The 19,753-nt window shown below is 38.5% G+C and overlaps 1 protein-coding gene across 1 annotated transcript in view; it reads left to right on the top strand.

Moving 5' to 3' along the window:
• The window catches only part of LOC124300455 (limbic system-associated membrane protein-like), a 218,334-nt gene that overhangs the window by 25,025 nt on the left and 173,556 nt on the right, over positions 1 to 19,753 (top strand). The window lies entirely within an intron of this gene.

Raw genomic sequence — 19,753 nt, 5'->3', positions numbered from 1 at the left:
AACAAACAAACATTAGCAAGTTACTCACAATGTTTGTTTCCTTGTCTATGAAAAATAATTCTTTCGGTGAAATTCAACTCAGTCCACTCCTATAAAACTTTTCAAACGATTAACATTTCTGTTTACTTCAATCGTTTTCTTGCCAAACACGCAGCTACTGATAAATTATTGATCTTATACAAAACAGCCTCGAGCAGTTGACGGTAAATTATGTATACTCTTGTACGAAAATTGGAAGCCATGGATAAATAATTGTAGAGCATTTCTCTCGAACAAGACGGTAACTAGAGAGTACATGAGACAGAAGACGAGAGAAACATTGTATTATATGTATAATACACACTGCTACAGGTATTAGATTCGCGTCGAGGGGTAATAACCGTCTAATTACATTCAAAGCGTATAACCAGCTCGTTTATTGCAGCAATTTGAATGAATTTCGTTAAAGCTCAAGCGGATTTCAGCGTCGAGCGCTGTGTGTATAGGAGCACAGCAGTGTGTGAAAAATGAAAAACAACAGAGCGCGTACAATTGTTATCTAATTTTTGAACCAGGCTCCGCGCAATCTCTGCCCGGGACTCGCATTGTACGAGGTAGATAATTTTTTAATGGGGTATAATTCAAAACGGAATGGAAACTGATATCGAGCTAAACGAGTAATTTCGGTGCATTTTAATGAAAGGAAAGAGTTCAGCGAGCCAACGAGTGTTCGAAACTGCAGCGTGGAGAGCAACCAAAGTATGGTGAAAATTCCTTAATCACGCGCTTACTTATCGTCGCGGATTTTGTAATTATCCTGTTATTTAGACGAGTCTTCCGGCGCTTTTCGCCCCACGCGCCTTACTCTCTCTCTCTCTCTCTCTCTCTCTCTCCTCTCGTTCTCTCTCGCCAATTAGAATAAAACCCCGCATAAAGCCCAGCCCAGCTACGCGTGTATTAAGTAAGCAAGCAGGCAGGCGCGTAAGTGAGTGAGTTACTAAATGAGTAAGCAGCTATCGCGCTAAGTAAGTGGGTAGCGGAAGTTTAACCCAGCTATCTATGCCCGCCGTGCATGCGGCGATAGTGCTGAGTGATACAGTCTTAACGCCTGAGGGTTTCACGTAAGTAACCGAGGAGGCACCTATTATTCAACAGCCTCTCATCAGAAGCCTGTTTGTTTCTGTAATCCTTCCCAGTTCGCACATTTCATCGAAATACCGTTCACGCTCTGAAATTTATTCTTCTCTCTATCTCTCCAGTGAAATTACATCGTTTTTTAATTTAAGGTAGGCTCGAAAATGAGATCTTCTTGTTGAATATGTAACGTAGCTTTGTTTAATTTCTAGTTTTTTTTTTTTTTCATCAGATTATTATATTCGGTAAACTTCGTGCTATGTGACTTTTTCATTACGTGTATATATTTTGTATTCAGCGATTTTGCTTTTCTGAAAAGTTGTTACCGAGCCGGACTGAAAATACAGAACGAACCAAATCGACGTGAGTGAAATATTATTGATTTATTTATTCGATTTTGGTGCATTTTTTTTTTTTAGACATTATGTATTGAAAGGTACGTGTTTCGGAGGACATGACTTCTTGTTTTTTTTCAAATTTGATTTTTCGTAATAGATGTTGCAGAATTTACTTCTCAATGTAGCAGTATTTATCAATTCTTTCACATATGCAAAGTTTTCATCGCCATTTTGAATGACGAATATTTATTTAATTATTTTACGAATAGTAAATTCTTCTCGAATCAAGTCTTGCCAGCAGTTTTGTATAAATTCTGAATACAACGCCGCAAGATCAAAGATCCGTCAAGGAAAGCGGGGAAAGAATCAAGATCCTGCTGATCCTGGATGACGAAATATTTGATTTCAGTTTGTTTCTTATTTATGTTACATAGCGACAAGTTTCTTTACATTCTTTCAACGGTTTAATTAACGAGGGAAAAGTTTCCACGTAAGTTTTTCTCGGATATTTACCTTGGCCCAAAAATACTTCTTTCTCTCGACCTGTTCTTTATTCTTCTCTGCCACACAATGATGGGGATTGCCAGGTATCGTGATCTGGGTGTTACGTTCGACGGGTCTAGAATTGAGGGGGAAAAAAACCGAAAAAATACCAATAAAAATAAAAATATAGGGTGAGAGGGAAAAAAGGACGAAAGAAAAAGTCGAGAGGAAAAGATCGTTCGTTCTTTTTTTTCTTTATGATTGAATGGATGATCCCGGCAGGGGTTGGCGTGCTCTGAAACCGAATTCGTGTTCTCGTTAATCGAATGGCACCGCAACACCGTGTCAAAGGATGTCGGTGCTTCGAACCATGATTCTTCATTAACCCGCAAGCAGTTGTCGATCCCGATCGATTTTCATACGCCTAATCCAGCTTTGAATTCTTAATTTTCGTTCTTTTAAATTTCCAAAAGTCGGGCGAAAGTCTTTGTTTAAATTATTCATAATCGCAAGAGAAGTATACGAACTAAAGGTAAAATCTACAACTTTCAAAATTAGTACGTTCTACAAATTTCTTGTATATTTTTCTTCCTCAATTTCGTAACGAGAATGATTCGTATTTACGGAAATTGTTATCTTTATATATTATTTAAGTATTTCTCATTATTAGAGCTTGGATGAATTGGAAAAATTCCAGAACACTCGACCGGAGCTTGAAAAAATTCTTGTTAAGTAAAACTGAAAGTTTAATAGAATGCAGGGTACTAATTGTTCTAACAGTTTGATTGCGAGTAAGGAATATTAGAAGAAAGAATGTGTTACGCGTTAATTAATAAACGGATAATTTATTTCCAGTGAGCAACTTTTATACGATCATAATACGTTTTTTCTTTTTTTTTTTTTATTTCTTTGTTTTGCACAACGAAGAAGAATTGGAATCATTTTCTGATAAATTGCAAATTGATTCAATATTTCTACAAATTTGTACGCATTATCCATTTTAACCCTTTGATTCATAGCGATAAGCAATTCTTACCACCTACTTTATATTCATTTTTTTTGTATATTTAGAGAACTTTTCAGCATATTTCTTTGGGGTTTTTTGCTAGTTCTGATAGTGTACTAATAGGTTTTCAATACTAGAGAATAATTATTGCGATATCATGCATATTATTATTATTATTATTGTTGTTGTTGTTATTATTATTATTAGAAACAAATTGATTGAAAAAAATCGTGAAAATTCAATGAACAATTCATTTCCGAGAAAGTTACCCTTGTACATATAAACATGTTTTACATAAATTATATGCTTTTGGGGCACCTGATTATGAATCTGAAATCAGGTTTTGAAAATTCAATACGGCGAAGCCCAACCAGCGATTCCAAAATTCTCTAAATAGAATTTCTTGACCGTGTTCTACTAAATTTGAAATTTTCGTCAACCATATCGGATCCACCATCTTGAATCTTCAAAATCCGATTACAGATTCCTAATCAGCGAGCCCACACACCATAAGATACTATCTTGTTACAACAGTTGACTCATTGCGATAACGCGTGACTCAAAGGGTTAAAATTTGATTAAAATTTGCAAGCCTGGTTTCTTTTCTTCACCCCCAAGACGTTGGTTCGAAATTTTTTTTTTTTTTTTATCGTCGCGACATTCCCGTGTTTGAGACTGTAAACCCAACACACATTACATCTCCAGCAATAACGTAGAATCGGGTGGTTTTTTGCGATAAAACATAGCGACAAATAATTCAGTTTACACAAACGCGAGCCGGTGCGCATATCTGTCTACACAAGTCTAGAGTGCCGGAAGGAAGTCAGTGGGACAGGAGAGATGTTATTACGTTTCCCAAACCGCGGTCTACATCTCGTAGTGTATTACGAGCTGTTCGTTGTACAAGTTTACCAGGATGTAGCTGGTATCTAGCCTCGTCCTTGTCCTCTCTCTCTCTCTCTCGTGTGTGCCATAGGTATCCTCCTCTACTCTAGCAATTTCGCGGACTTGTGTACAACGTGTACCAACGTGTTTCGTCCGTCATATATATATACAAAGGCCTAGCTCTCCTCTGTAACGACCCCCGTTGTCCCTCCTAAGGACTACTCTGATAAGCCCAATGATAAGCCCCATCATCAATAAATGGACGCAGATTAAGCACGATGACTGTATTCGGGAAATTCTTAGATATTTTCACGTTTCGTCGTTGAATTTTTCTAAAAACTTGTCAGTACTTGAATCGTTTTTAAGAATGAACCGAACGTACGTGTAGGTTCGAAAGTAAAACTGACGTTAAGTAATATTACCTTGACACGGAAGAAATTTAAAAACCATGTAATTTCAGATACAATTGAACAATTGTAGTGGATGATTTTATTATTATTGACTCATTTCTGCTATGAAAAAATCGCATCGCTTTATCGGTTTCAATAAACTGTCCCCAATTTTTTTCGGAAACGGTTTCTACACAGGTACAAGATCAGATTATGGATAAATTTACGATTTATCACTTCTGATAATTTCACTGATCGTGTTGTTTTTTTCTTTTCATTAACTAAAAATCAAAATAGAAAATATCACTTTGTAGGTTTGTAAAGAATTCATTCACGGACAAAATTTGTTATTCTTCACTGAAATCGGTCAAACGATACGATTTTTTCCTAGTAGAAATGATTCAGTTACGTCATCTCTTCAAAGTCTCATCGATAATTGTGCAACGGTACAAATATGGTTGAAATTTATGGTTCTCAATGCTTTCAGTATTCGGAGAATGTTGTTTCAATTGAATTCAACTCGGTCAACTTTAGTTCTACTTTCAAACCTTCCTCATATTGTATTTCTGTTTATAAATTGGATTGTATATTTGATCGATACATCAGTAAGCATGTTTCTCGTGTGATTTTGAATCTGAGGACAGATTTTTAGTATAGGATTATAATTTCGACGTCATGATGGAGATAGCTCATTAAAACATATTTCTTGGGCACCTAAAAAACGTCGTACAAAATACGTATCTCTGTCTGTTCGTTAACAACGATAAAGTTGTAAAAAACGAACTTTGGTGAAACGAATTGTTCACTCGGTTGAAAATTATTTATATCTGGTAATAAACTACTACGGTTTTGCCGAATTTAAAAATCTTGAAATCGCATCCTCTTTGTAATACAAAAATCGTTTTCAATTTAGCATATGATTTTTAAATAAGGTTGACCACCCAATAATTGTTAATGATATTTTGAATAGTCACAAGCTGAAGCTTGTTTTTCAAAAACATCTGTCCTGCATATAATTAGTTCGCAAACAAATCAGGCTCTCTTTAGCAATTCCCCGATGATTAGACTTTGTGTTAAAATTTCGGCTTACAAAGTTTTTTTCTCTCTCTCCTATTGGGCTTGGAACGTTGAATACCTGAAATTAACTGCTCTCTAACTTTAATATACGAAAATATGAATATTTTTTTTCGCTATAGATTTCGTTACTAAAAGAGCTTTAAATTCGCACTCAATGAATTGAAAAATGATTGCATATTTTCGAGTGAAATATTTGAACGAAGGCTTTGAATCAATTTGGCATGTATTCAGGATTCTTTACACGCTGCACGTAAAGAAGAGTATTCCAAACAGATTTCTGTCCCAATAAATATTATTCAATTCAAATACGTTTATCTCGAATTCCTGCAGTCACCAACAAATTGTCATCAATTCACAAACGTTACATAAAAATCTTTGTTTAAAACTGCAGATTAACGAATCATTTAATTTTCTAAAGCATACTTTCTTCAAATTAAAACATGCCAATACAGTGATTACTCGTAAAAATATTAAAAAAACAAAAATGGTAAAAAAAAAAACATTTTCCACTTGATTTATCGTGTGTACGAAATTTCGCTACAATAATTTTTCAATGCCGGAAAACTGGTGCAGTGTCTTCGCAGTTTGTTCCGATCGCTGTAAAGTATCTCCATATTACAAGAGTGACCCAACTCGCTTTGAAAATTCGTTCATCCAATCGCGGTTTCTGCGACTAGCGAGCGGAGAGCACAATACGTGACGTTTCTCTCTCGCGTCTACTTCGACTGGGGAAAAGTATCGCAGAAAATTGATTTTCCTCGCCCCCGTTGAGGCTGGCTGACAGGATTTATCAGCCGTATCCGTGTCCTCCAGCCGACACGTCGCTCTGCAGCTCTGTTCGGTATTTATTTGCAACTCAATTCACCCGCGATAAAATCAGCAGCCCAATCCCCGTGACTTATTTTTCACAATTCCACAACAATCCGTATTCCTGCAGTGTTTTTTCGAACCCAGTGATATCATTTCCGTCCGTTGGGGAAAACGGAAAAGTAAACAACACCATTTTTACAAAAAGCACAGAAATGAAAACCGTTGACCGTCGCACAGTCGGTCGTCGAAAGGAATTCTCGGTAAATCATCGATATTTTCTCTTATGTACGTTCTCGTCTCGATTTTCTCCTTCATTCTTCCTAGTTCATCTGTTTTCCTGCATGGTTCTGCACTCGATTAAATAAGTCGTGAATTTAACAGTGGGAAATCAAATTGAAGACTTCGCAGAATCCTTATGGAAATTGGCTCCCGGTCAAATTAGTTGGATTTTCAGTACGTCACAGTGCACATGCTCGTGATCAAAAATTCTCATGAACACAAGTTTCAAAAATCAGTAGTTTCCGAGATACAGGCTTCGGAAGCAAGGTGTCCAGATTTTTTTATACCTACGGATTTCGTGATTTTCATGAATTATAAAGTAAAATTAGAAGAATTATAAATTCCATCCATGAACTCGCTGCTTCGCTTGAAGGAAGCGCAACGTCGGATCTCGCGTGAAGAACGAGACCCTCCGACTCTTGCAATAATCGACCTGTCCTGTTTTTGACGCGTGCGCGGAGTCTCTGCGAATCGCATGTGCAGTTTTTGAGTGATATATCTGATTCCGAGTCCCCCTCAAAGCTTCGTAATTCGTAAAAAAGGCTTAATCCATTGGTATCAAAAGATCCCCCTACACCCCCTTTCCGAAACCTATATCTCAGAAAGTACACATTTTTGGGACTTGTGTTTATGACAACTTTGGAACGGGAGGATACGTGCTACGTACGTTATAACATACCGAAAATACAGCCAATTTCCACAAGGATTCTGCGGGGTCCTTTTAAGGACTTGCTCGGCTGCAATATTTCGTAAAATAACGAGTAATCAGTCGAGATAACTAGCTCATTGGAAATCATTGCGAATCAGTTTAAATCACGTTACAGTGCTGAAGAAGGGCTTACGGCGAATGCTAAATCGTTTCATTTCATCAGCATTCATTTACTGATCAATTCATTGTCTTCCATCTAATAACGTGCTTGCGGTGATTTCCAGTTTACCGAGTGATTTCCGTTGATTTCCGATAGCTTCTCAGCGTTCTAGGTGACTTATTATGACTTCCTGTCATTCTATTCAATCCGACAGTCGTTGAAAACCGTATAGAACGCTGGGAAATCGTCGAAAATCAATGAAAATCACTCGAAACTGATAGTAACGAATCGGGATCGTTAATTTTACTTCAAATCGAACGTCCTCTAGAACCCCGTGTTATTCGCTGCGAGAGAAAACTACTGCCCGACGTTGGCGACTGCATATGCAACCGGCGAACAGTAACTATCCTTATACCGTCCATGCAGCTGTTTCCGGTTCGATTCGCAATATCGTTTCGTTGCACAGTTATGTACGTTTTACGTACCCACTGCAGTTCGACGGAGACAAACCCTCGGTTCTTCGATGCGACAACTTGAGCGAGGTACGATTCTTCGCTCTAATGAAAAATACAAATTTTCGATATCCCACTTCAGAGGTCCGATTCAGGGACCGTGAACATTGGAATATTTGTCCAGCTCTCGATGCAACGCATTGCGCGTTGTCAACGTCCAGCCGAGGTTCTCATACTGTAGATGAGTATTTCAAATTCGAATTACACACTGAGAGAAATTGTTAGTTCCGGTTACCGCTCGGTCCTTAAATATTTTCATTTTTTACAACAATCGAAAAATATAGTTCTAGGTAGAAAATGAAAATTAGTTTTCTAGCTGTTACCGGAAATTCTAGTATCCGTTATTATTCTTTCTCATTACGATCACTGTTACTCTATTTTCTTGTAACCATTGAGAAAATTTAACACTTGTGCAACGATAAATTGATGTTAAAGCCCTGTTTAACTAAAATACTAGAGTAAACCGAACGAACTGATTTTGCGTTGCAATTACCAAAAAAGGATCGCGGATAGCGCAAAATGGTTAGGCGTTCCTCGTTTTTCGTAGTTGCAACAATATTCAATCAGTATTTTTAACGATACCTGTTTTACTGCATTTTTCTGGTTACTGTAACGAATGAAATTTTTCTCAGTGCAGTTATTCAGGAATTGACACAGCATTACGTATAGTCATAGTTTAGTATGATCACCGTTACCTTAAGGTTGATAATATTTCGTTCGAAATCGGTCTACTAAAGTATAAACGTAACATCACTGTAATCTTTCATAAATAACATGGAATTACATTGCAAGGATAAGAAAAATGCAGTTTGATCGATTCTTGCGTACTAAAAGAAAAACAGAGATAATTAATGAATACACAGAAACATTTACTTTGATCTCGTACTCTGAATATCGTGAATTTCTTCTTGGCAGTGAAAAAATTAGAGTAGGTGACAGTCAAGGACTGTTATAATATATACCAATGCATTTTCCAGCTGGGAATTTGTTTTCACTCTCTGTGTAAGTTATTTTTCCGACACTTGCTACGAGATTAATGCTGCGTGTAAATCCTGAAGAAGGCAGTTAAGCAAGTCGAGCGATTTTGATAAGAGCCAGGAAGATGGAGAACTGTAGGTACGAAACGAGCGAGAAATCTTGATTAATAGCCGCGTGAATGGACGGTGGAAAGCGTATTTGTCATCGGGGGGGTGAAAGAGAGATGAGGGGCTGCTTTCGTCGACTCCAGGGTGCTGATGGCCGAAGGCTGGAACTGATTCAACCGTTACGTCGATATGCGTGGGAGGCCGAGCCGAGGAGCTTGAAAATTTAGGTCTTGCCTGAAACGCGTCGAGAGTATGAAAGAAATACGCGTCTTTAAGGCGGCGGCATCTGGTTTCACCTTACACCTGAGTATAATGAAAATGTGGAGGCGGTAATTCGTTTCCAAGTTCAATCAAGCGGTGACGAAAACTATGCCTGGTGTTCGTTGGCACGAGGTTTTGTAAAAGTGGGGCTGGATATGAGGCACAAAAGACGGACTGGGCTAAGCTTTAAAGTCAACCTTTTGCGCTTAATTTTTTTCGGCAACTTCGAATGGATATTATTGACTTGGGTGCAGGGTAGTGGTTTTATTTTTATCTCGAGCCTCAAAGCTGAATTATAATGCGTACGCTTAGTTTTTTAACTTATCATTCATTTTACTCGGGTCGACGCGTTTTCGAAACTTTTTACGTGATATAACTTCAAAGTTTTAGTACGATACTGATGGGATTTGGTAACTTTTCTATTCCGATACGTTTTCGCGGGAACTAGAATAATTTATGTTCGTCTAGACTTTACGAGTTTACACTTTGAAGACGAGCTGAAAGTCGATAAGATTACGAGCGGCGTAATGAAGAATTAAAGTAGCTCGACGATATTAGAGATTTTAGTTCCAAAGGTAATTACGAGTGAGTTGAAACTGAAAATACCGGGCTTCTTCATTTTAAACGATGGCAATATCGAAGCTCAAAACAGAGATAAATCTAGTACCTTCAACCTTTATAACCACGTGAATATTCGCCAACCTTCACCCATCGGTATTATCTAATCTAAATTTGCTTGAAAATTAAGCGTGAAAGGGTGACCAGCTCCTTCAATAGACACAGCAGAACAGAAATTTGGTTAGTTAAGAGGGTTGTAATTTTAGTCACGATGCATGAATAGTTTGCTAAATTGTTGGCTACATACTTTTTCCGTATTAAGGTACAGAAATATATCAAATTACAGATCATCCATCGATCTCTGATTAAAAAAAAAAATACACCATCACGAACGACGTGCGATATTTCGAATCAGGTTTTCGTTTCAGACGGTGTATTCGTTGGAATTTATAGTCGAAATTAGATTGAAAATTATTCAAAAAAAGTAACAGCGAATACACGTTCGGCAGTAATAAATAAACTGTAAATTCAAGTAAATTCGATGTAAAAATGAATCCAACGAATGAAATTTTGTGCTAAAAATAATAAACGAAACCCGACTTCGTTAGAATTTTGCCAATTATGCATCGTTTCAATTTGTTTTCGTTCTTCCATGAGTGTATTATTATTATACACACAGCATTTCATCCGATCCTCACTCCCAGTTTTCCGCCTAATGCAAGTTCCTCTGCTCGAGGATTTCTCGATATTGAATAGCGAACAACGAGCCGCCAAGATTCGCGAATAGCACATAGGCTGGTATTTTGCGCATATATAAGTACATATATACCCACCTCCGTATCCAGACTCTGCCGCATCGCCTTGTTTACCGACTCGGTAATTCCTCCCGAGCGTGTATTCAGGTTCAGAAATACCTGGCATACACACACAGTCTATACGTGAAAGTAAATTGCCGTTTGCGTGGGTGCAGAAGGGGGAACGAATGAGGGGCAAAATCGGGCGTCGTCGGAAGTGAGGATCACAGTTCACGACTCTCCCACCATTTCTATGATCGCTGCCAACGCGAGCAGGAATTGTGTTCTTGTTACGGGGATCTCGAGCATGTGAAATACACTCCCATTGACGTAGAAACGTGCTCTCGCAAACACGCATGCATCAATAATTTACGGAAAATCGGTGGAAATGTTTCCTGCACCTCGTCACGACGTTGGTTTCTCCCTGAATCCGTCTAACCACCTTACGTACTTCGCAAAGATGCTCTATTCTCCGGGGAGGAAGAGGCGCCAGTTTTTTGTTGCTACCAAGAAATTCCCACGAGGTTGAGAATCGTGAATTTCATAACGCGTGTAGCTTACTTCAGACGAGCTTTTCGCATATATATGCGCGATAACTGATCCCGAGCTGCGAGACTTAAGAATACGTTTCAAACTTCTAAAATTAAATTTCAAATCAAGATGTGATTTTTGGTGAATTCTAATGATAACGATTGCTGGATTTTTTTTTTTTTTTTATTTGACAGTGAAACTTTAACCTGATACTCGAAACATTCTCTCGTTATTTACGATGACCGTTGTCACAATGTTTTTTCACGAAGTGAAAGTGATTTAAACTTTCTCAATGATCAAGATATAGGTGTTTGAACTTTCACATACTGAACGGATTTTTTGTAAGAATAATTTTTCCAACATAATGTTAGCTCGCTTTGTTCACGATCTGCGTCGCTGTAATACATCGCTTTTTTCACATTTACTGAGAACGTGATGCAAAAATTGTTGTGAGACAATTTTTAGAAAATTTATTCTGGTACTAAGGAAGTGAACTTAGTAACGATATGAATAAAAAATTGACGTTCGATTAGATACCGAAACATGCTAATTTATTCAAAGTTTTTCCTAATCCGCAAGTATTAGTCGTGATGCGGATTGAGAAAAATTTGTTCAATGTGTGGTAGATGTATCAGTTGTAGCCATAGTTTCATTTCAACGTAGAATTCTAAGTCTAACTATTTGTCCGATGTAAGTAAAAAAAATTATAGAACATGAGCAGAAAATATCCATTTATAAAAAATCAAATGAAAACATATTGAAAAATCCGTGTCAATTCGCAAAAAGTTGTTACGTCTGGCAATGTTCCGGACTGCTAGTATCATTTCTTAACCAAGGAACCTCATACTTTTCCTTTTGTCCTTCTATCTTTCACGTTTTCTCTAACTTACACATAGCTGGAATGTAGTTACTCAGCTATCAGCTGTCTTCGACCTCCATTTTTCTCAGGCATCGTCTGAACCTCTCTCCTTTTCAAAATTCACTCACACTTCAACCAAAAGTCTTTAAAAAAAAGGAAACCTCTCTTAAGACACACTGCTGATCCTTCTTTCAATTCCAACTATAAACAACGATCAATTTAGAATTCTTCAATAAACTACGTTTCGTCGAATATCAATAATCAATGAGTAACCCTACCAACATCCCCATCGAATCAAGATCAACCCTACAGGCGTAGGCACACGTTAAGCAGAAAAGAACCCTTGTCAAAATCAATTATCCATAACGGACGTAATACTGGTGACAGCGGTGGGATACGAACTTACGCATCCGAAAAGACTGATGCATCGAGGGCCATATTTTGCAGTTGTCGTGCTTAGTATGTATGCACGTAATTTTAAAAATGTGAGTGAAAAAGAGTTCACACCGGAGTAACACCTTAGATGTGATACTATAGGGGAAAAATAGTGGTATGGTATTTAGGCCGATAGTTGATCGATGAGTCGATTCTACCCAGTGTGAATAAGGAGGGTTAAATTGAAATGAAAAAAATTGGGAATTTTATAAACGTGATCATAAATGGTGCATCTGCACTATATTTTATTTCGAAAAAATAATATATCAACCTCATTTGCATGCCTCTGAACAATTGTTTGATAATTTCTTACGCTGAAATTATTCGGACCCAACTTGGGTGTCAAACCATCCAGGACACACAGATTTTCTGAAACATCAAAAGCTCTCGTCACTCCAGTTTTGCGTCCCCATTAGAGTCGCTTCGCGGACGACAAGTTCGCTATTATGTGAATTCTGGTCGTCGGGGAGGGTTCTCTGGATTCAAAGAGCTTTCTCCCGCTTTCCACTTTCAACCCTCGGGGCCCGGCATCCACCCAATCGACCGGCGGCGTTTAGGATGATTGTTTGCCCCTGCAGGTAGATGGTCTAAGGTACAAGGATTATTGCGGCTTGTGAAACTGACTTGGTGTTTACTGTCTGCCAAGAGTACCCAGCTAGCCGGTCGCGCTTCGCGGTCTTTCCTCCGAATCCCCGAACCTGCAGGCATCCGCCAACGAGTCCCAAGTATTCTGCACGCTACGAGATACACTCTCGGTGCAATCGCGGTAAATGTTAAAGCGCGAATGCTCTCCGTGCGCGCATTCGTTTGATCACCTGCAATTTTCGAGCAAAGTGCAAGAAGTGCTCAATATTTTCACTCCTCGTTTTCAGCCAACTTCAAGCGCTACTTAAATAACAAAGTGTACAGCTTTTTGTATATTCAATCAATCAGCCTGATTTTGGAATGGTAACGCATCGATCGGTGATCTTAGAATCTCTGCGAGCGATCTTCGATTGGCTCCTTGATTCGGATCAAATTTAAGTTCATGTTTGCGAACTCCGACGTTCGGTTGGTTTAGGTTGTTCGTTCACCTCTTGACTATCTGTAAGTTCGGTTATTTTTACTCGTGCCAAATATCGCTATACCTGATTGAAATAATTCTCTTCACAGGAACACTTTAATTTAAATTACATATTTATCAACAAATAACAAGTTCTTCTCGAGCAACGCTTAGCCTTAGGTTTTAACGATGTCTTATTCACTCGTAAAGTTGTTACTTACGGTCGCTACAGCAATACTTGAGAGTTCGGTGTTTCTGGATCTAAAAGTTTCTTTGATTTAGGTTATTTGCTCTGCACTTCAATTTAGCATTGATTCTAAGTTCAATTTTGTTCCATACTCTTCGATGTTAATTCATGTTCTGTTGTCTGGAATGATACTTGACTGTACGATGTCTAATTATGTTCTCTACTCTTTGACGTTCAATTACGTTCTATATCATGTCTTTAGAGATTTCTGGAGAAGTGTAAGTAGGAGGATTTTGAGAAAGAGCTCTTCATTGGTGAGCTTAGCTCTTAGGTAATTTAGTGCAAAATGATTGGACGTTTTGTCTATTCGCATTGTAAGAGTAAAGGATGATGAAATGCTTACGAATTTCATGTCTCAAGCTCTTGGAGTTTCGGTATTTAGATTTACCTCTTTGTCTGTCCAAAATCTGTTGCAAGAGTTTATTAATCCGAGTCTGAGATTATTCATCTTGTGTTCACTCTAGTGTTGAAAATGATTTGCGGTTCAAATGTGAAAAAAATATATTTCCGCTACTTAGCATTGCGTAGCTTCAAGTTGGTTTGCTTGATAACAGATTGTTAAGAATTATGAATGCAGCGATGTTGTACGCTATGGTGGTAACTGTGTCGATCGATATGGATCTAAGAACTTATGGTAAGAGTGCGTAAGATGCTGTCACGGTAATTGCACGTCGGTAATTAATGGCACAAAAACGGCGCAGTCACGATTAGCGGCTGGAACGTAACACCACCTCTGTCAAAAAGAAAAGCTTCGTTTTTCACCTCTGATTGATCTTAGTCAAGATTCTGTCCTCTTTTCATGGGCGTCTTTGTGTTTCTTCTAAACATGTGTTAGAATATTATGGAGGGGGGATTTTAAAAGGGAAAATTTTGTCCGGGGGAATTTTCAAAAAGAATGATGAATAAGAATTCTCGACCTCGTATGTAATATATTGTAGTATTGGTGATCGGTCAATTAAGAAAACGTAATTTTAGTTAACGTTTCGACCCGGATATGGGCCCTCCTCAGAACGATTTATTTAAAAAAGCGCAGTAGGAAGATACGATGGTTCTTCATCCTATTCAATTTATCAGCTGTCTTGATCCAGCGTCGTAAGTGACCAGCTGTAGTTTTTCCATGTATACGTTCGATGTTTAGAATAAAACCCATTTTAGTTCTCTGAAGTAATCCAATTTGTAGATATGATGAATAAGAATTCTCGACCTCGTATGTAATATATTGTAGTATTGGTGATCGGTCAATTAAGAAAACGTAATTTTAGAGAACTAAAATGGGTTTTATTCTAAACATCGAACGTATACATGGAAAAACTACAGCTGGTCACTTACGACGCTGGATCAAGACAGCTGATAAATTGAATAGGATGAAGAACCATCGTATCTTCCTACTGCGCTTTTTTAAATAAATCGTTCTGAGGAGGGCCCATATCCGGGTCGAAACGTTAACTAAAATTACGTTTTCTTAATTGACCGATCACCAATACTACAATATATTTTTCAAAAAGAATATTGTTGATGGCGAACGGCTTCGGCCTGGTAAAATACGATAGACGTACTTGAAGGTCGAAAAATGGGTGACCAGTTTTGCGGCACCATTATCTGCAAACGACACGAAGGCCGATTGTCTTTTAAAAATTAACCCTCCGTGTCCCTAGTTGTTTGTCAGACCCTCGGCATGCCCCCTGGGCCTTTGACCGTAGATCCCGGTTTTCATTGTTTTCGGCTTTCAAAAAGTTGGAAAAAAATCAGGGTTACTCCTCGGAGTGTCTGGTACATCATCCAGACGTTATTTTAATGTCAAGCGTTCAAAGGATGTGTTTTAAATACAAAATAAAATTCGCTTCATTTATTTCGGAGAAATTCTAGATTTAAATTTACGCTCTGCCTCTGAAGGCACGCGAGGGATACGGAGGGTTAAAAATGGCGTCCGACGGGTTTGAAAAGCTCGGGTGGAATGAGACGCGAAGTGCCTGCAGGGGGATATAATATTATCCGAAAAAGATGGAAGTTGTAGCCGCTGAACGTTTGTCACACGTGTCCCACACCAAAGATTTATATTATACATCGGGATCAAATATACAAGCATACACCTTAGTATGAATGTGTGCATCGTGTACACATATGTGTGTATTCGTAAATCATGATTTTTCTCGGTATACGATAAGACCTTTCAAGATTTATTGCACGGACAGCCCTACTACCGTGGGAAATCACCCACAATCGCACTCCCCTTTGTGACCCCATAATTACCCCACTGCTGGAATTCATTTCTCTGCTCGATGTTTTTTTATAACGTTCATCTGAAAGAATGGATTATATTTTGTCGTGCTGTAAGATGTATTTTACAATCACTGCGCCAGCTGTCACGTGCAGAACTTTGAACGAGATCGGATCATGCGTCTTGATATTGTAACATTGCAAACATTGTTTCTAAACCCTTGTTAAAAATATTTGATTATACACGTTAATGCGAATCTAACGAAGCGCTGCTCAAATTGAACTTTTCTTCTTCGTACTTTTTTTCATATCTTAGAAAAGATAACACTCATTATAAATTTCTGTAAAATTATGATCGTACATCAATACATATATGTGTGTAATTTATTTTTATTTATTCATTTATTGACGCAAACGTGCAAGATTACTCATGATACGAGTCATGTTTAACATATATTCAATATTTATGACGCTGTCGTGTACAGTCGCTGAGTATTTCGTTTGTATTCTAATAGAATTTTAGACTTATTCTTAATTATATGTTGACAGGAATTATGAAACTAAAACCAATCAATGCCGTTGTTACAAAGTAACGAAGTACGGTGAACAGGAGAACGAAAATCAGGTTTGACGTTAACACAGAAGTGATAATTATGATTTCTAAGTACACGGTCGAGTACCAGAAATTTAAACTTATAGAGAAATTCAGGGCTATCAATAAGGCGGAAATAAATTTTGCCGGAAGAAATTCTTGATGACGTCTTGTGTTCAGGCATTTCAAAAACGAAAAACTCGATTTGATAAAAATTTCACCGGAGACTCCCCTTTAAGAAAGATGAAACCTATTTGAGAAACTTCCTCTGCAATAGCGAGTCCACGTTAACAGTGTCAAACGCCGTTGTAAAATCAGCGTAGTTGGAATCAATTGTACGGCGGAGCGTGATATTTTCATTGATGTGTTCAAAAAGTAAATGAAAAGATTCGTGAGAGCCGATCTGCCTAATCAGTGTCATCAAATATCCTAATCGTAAGATCAAAAGACATTTCCTGTCATCCGAAATTCTGACCGCTAGTTCAGGCTTATTGAGAACAAACTTGCCTCGATAATTTCCGATCGTTGATTATACTGCGGGAGCAAATTTGCAACTATAAGCAGAAGCGTTTAGCTTTATCGTTTATAGCTATACATATATATTAATACACCGAAAGCTAAACCGGTACCTGGAACCTCGTGCGTGTTTACTGTCGGAAATTGGGTGCCTAAGTGCCGCGAAGTTCAGGATCCTCGAGGGTTTTTCTTGATTATGAGGATCCCATTACATGCCAATGGCAATTGGGGTATGATGTAATGACTATCGAATTAATTCTTATGGTTTGAGAGAAGTTACGAAGGTCTTCTTACTGCGAATCTACGGTCGGTAATTTAGATTCTAATATTCTCGAGTAGGAAATGGAAATGGAAATGGATAAAGGAGAGTGTGTGAAGCGAAAAATTGCCGTGAAGTTTGTGATAAACGCGCATACGTGCGAGAAGGCGAAACGACGTTCCTCCGTCTGATTGTCGGCGACATTTGTATAACCGTATCATCCGGAGTATATTTACCTGAATATTTCGATAAGAACTAGGTCGAGTTGTCGGAGAGGATAAAATATAGTGAATAACGCCGAACTGAATAGGGTGAAAAGTTACAATGCGGGGAGATAATAGGTAGAGGATCAGGAAAACTTTCGTAAAGTAACGGAATTGGTTTTTCTTTCGAACACTTACCGAAATTCCGTTTCTCGATTTATCGCATCCTTTTGATAGAAACACGGAAATGCAATTACTATCCGCCAAACACATTGTCTGTTGTATTTCGATCATTGCACGACCGTTTTATCGCCATTTTTCTTACGTTCTTACTTATCTTGAGTCATTGCTGAAACGGAATAAAAAAAAAATGAAATAAAAAAATTTGTGCGTCGAAAGCGGCTGTAGCTTTGGCGTCGTGTAATCATCTAAGCTTTTCTGAGATTATGGAACGACAAAGAAGAAGAAGAGAAAAACGAAAGTGAATCAAAGTGCTTGCAGGGCCAGAGAATGTTTGTGAAATTTTAATGCAAAAATGAGTTTCAACGGTGTTGAAAACTAATTTTTTTACAAACGTGAGAAGGAAGGATATTTCACGTTTGAAGTATAAAAGCTGAAGGTAAAAAACAAAAAAAAAAATTGAATTTTCTCGCAAGAACAACTTTTCGCAAAAGCTTTTGCCCCCGAGTAAGCCGAGGATTTTCTTAAGGCCCCCGTACCTTTTCAATCGAGTGTATAAAACAGCTGAGACATGGAAAAAATTCTACACAGCCCATCTCCGATAAATTCAAATTCAAAATCGAACCGATCAAGCAGTCGGTAAGACTTTTGAGAACCGTTTTTCACCTGACAGACAATCCGTCAAAAATCTAGGGGTTAGTTTTACGGGGATTTGTGCGACGCCGGCTACTTTTCGAGTCTGCAATGCCGGACGGATCGCACGAAATGGTTAAAAGAACAAAGCGAGCGTTCACTCCGGGCATGTAACTTGGAAAGTTTCTGGAGTAGGTAGCGAGGCGAAAAAAATCCGTCGGATTTCGTTCTAATCGATCGAACGTTCTCGCCTGGTTTTATACTCGATGCCCACATTTATCAACCCTGCAGACATGCCTCTGACGGATAAACGAGCAGGATTTACCACCAGTGGCGTTTCGCGATAGCTACGGCCAAGAGAAAGTGAGACCGAGAGACTGATCCACCTTGAATAATTCACGAAATTATCGGACCACCTCATGCCCCTCCTGCCAAAGGGAAAACGGATGTCCTGAGCCTGCAGATACGACGATGATCACGATCCCGAAGCTTCGGGATGCCAACCATGGCCGACGATTCGCGGTCGAGAATCGCAACTGTTTCGTAAAATAATCCTTTTCATCATTACGAGTTCCACAATTCTCATTGTTCGTTGAGAGCGCGGCGCTTTTGTGAAAATCATTTTGATACAGTTGCCTGAATATCAAAGGAAAATGAATTCTCGCAAACGAAGGATTTATTAAACATTTGAGTATTGCGATAATTGTAGGAAAATTTTATACGAGTAGTTTTTTTACTGTGAGAAATATAGTGTGAGTAAATGTATCCAAAAAGCATCGTAAAAAATACCACATCGTCCGGCTACAGCTACGAAGCTCATTTTAATTTTCTACTCAGATCCATAGCTTTCACTTATGTTGAAAAATGAAAATACTTTACGGTTGTAGGGTGACCATAAACGGAAATTTGTCTTCGGTGCATTATTTGTCAATGCGGTTAACGGAGTGCTGTGAAAATAATTTCCAATGGGCCGGACCTTACATTTCTCACTGTCCTCACCGTTTACAAATAGAGCTTTTCCTATAATCCGCAAGCAGTCCGTGAAATGTGACATGCGATTAAATTTCGATCGACAAATATTCGATACAATTTGACAAAGCTAAACCGTCGCGAATATTTGTTTGACGATTAAACGAAAACCGAAGCAATTTTATCTGTACAAGACTGTCAACACATTTTTTTTCAATCAAGCCCCAGTTAGTGCAATTGAAGTCGAATCGCGTGCAGAACCGGCAACGGGTACGACGAAAAAAAAAAGGAAGAAAAAATCGCTTGGATAAATATTTACCGCGGAAGAAAGCAGGAGGGTGGATTTCCCATGCCCTTCTACGATAATGCGAGAAATCCGGTGAACATTGACAGACCGTGTCGGACTGGTTCCAGTTATAATTCTGCGGCACGAAGGTCGGGCAGATCGATGTAAACTGCGGGTATGACATATTGTTTGCCAAACGAGGTATTCGGCTACATGGGGTGAAATATCTCAATGCCGGAATCGGATTCCAAAGGAGAGACGGCAGGTACGTTATGCCCCGTTACCGAACGGGCGCACGCTTTGCAAGCCGAGAAGGAGCCTCGGTTCAGCATTGTTTTAATAATCCATTAACCCTCGGATAATTCCCAAGGCTCTCCCCCCAACT

This window comes from Neodiprion virginianus, chromosome 3 (genome assembly GCF_021901495.1).
Source record: "Neodiprion virginianus isolate iyNeoVirg1 chromosome 3, iyNeoVirg1.1, whole genome shotgun sequence".
Lineage (NCBI taxonomy): Eukaryota > Metazoa > Arthropoda > Insecta > Hymenoptera > Diprionidae > Neodiprion > Neodiprion virginianus.
Note: the sequence above shows the minus strand (reverse complement) of the source record. Positions and strands in the feature narration are given on the sequence as shown.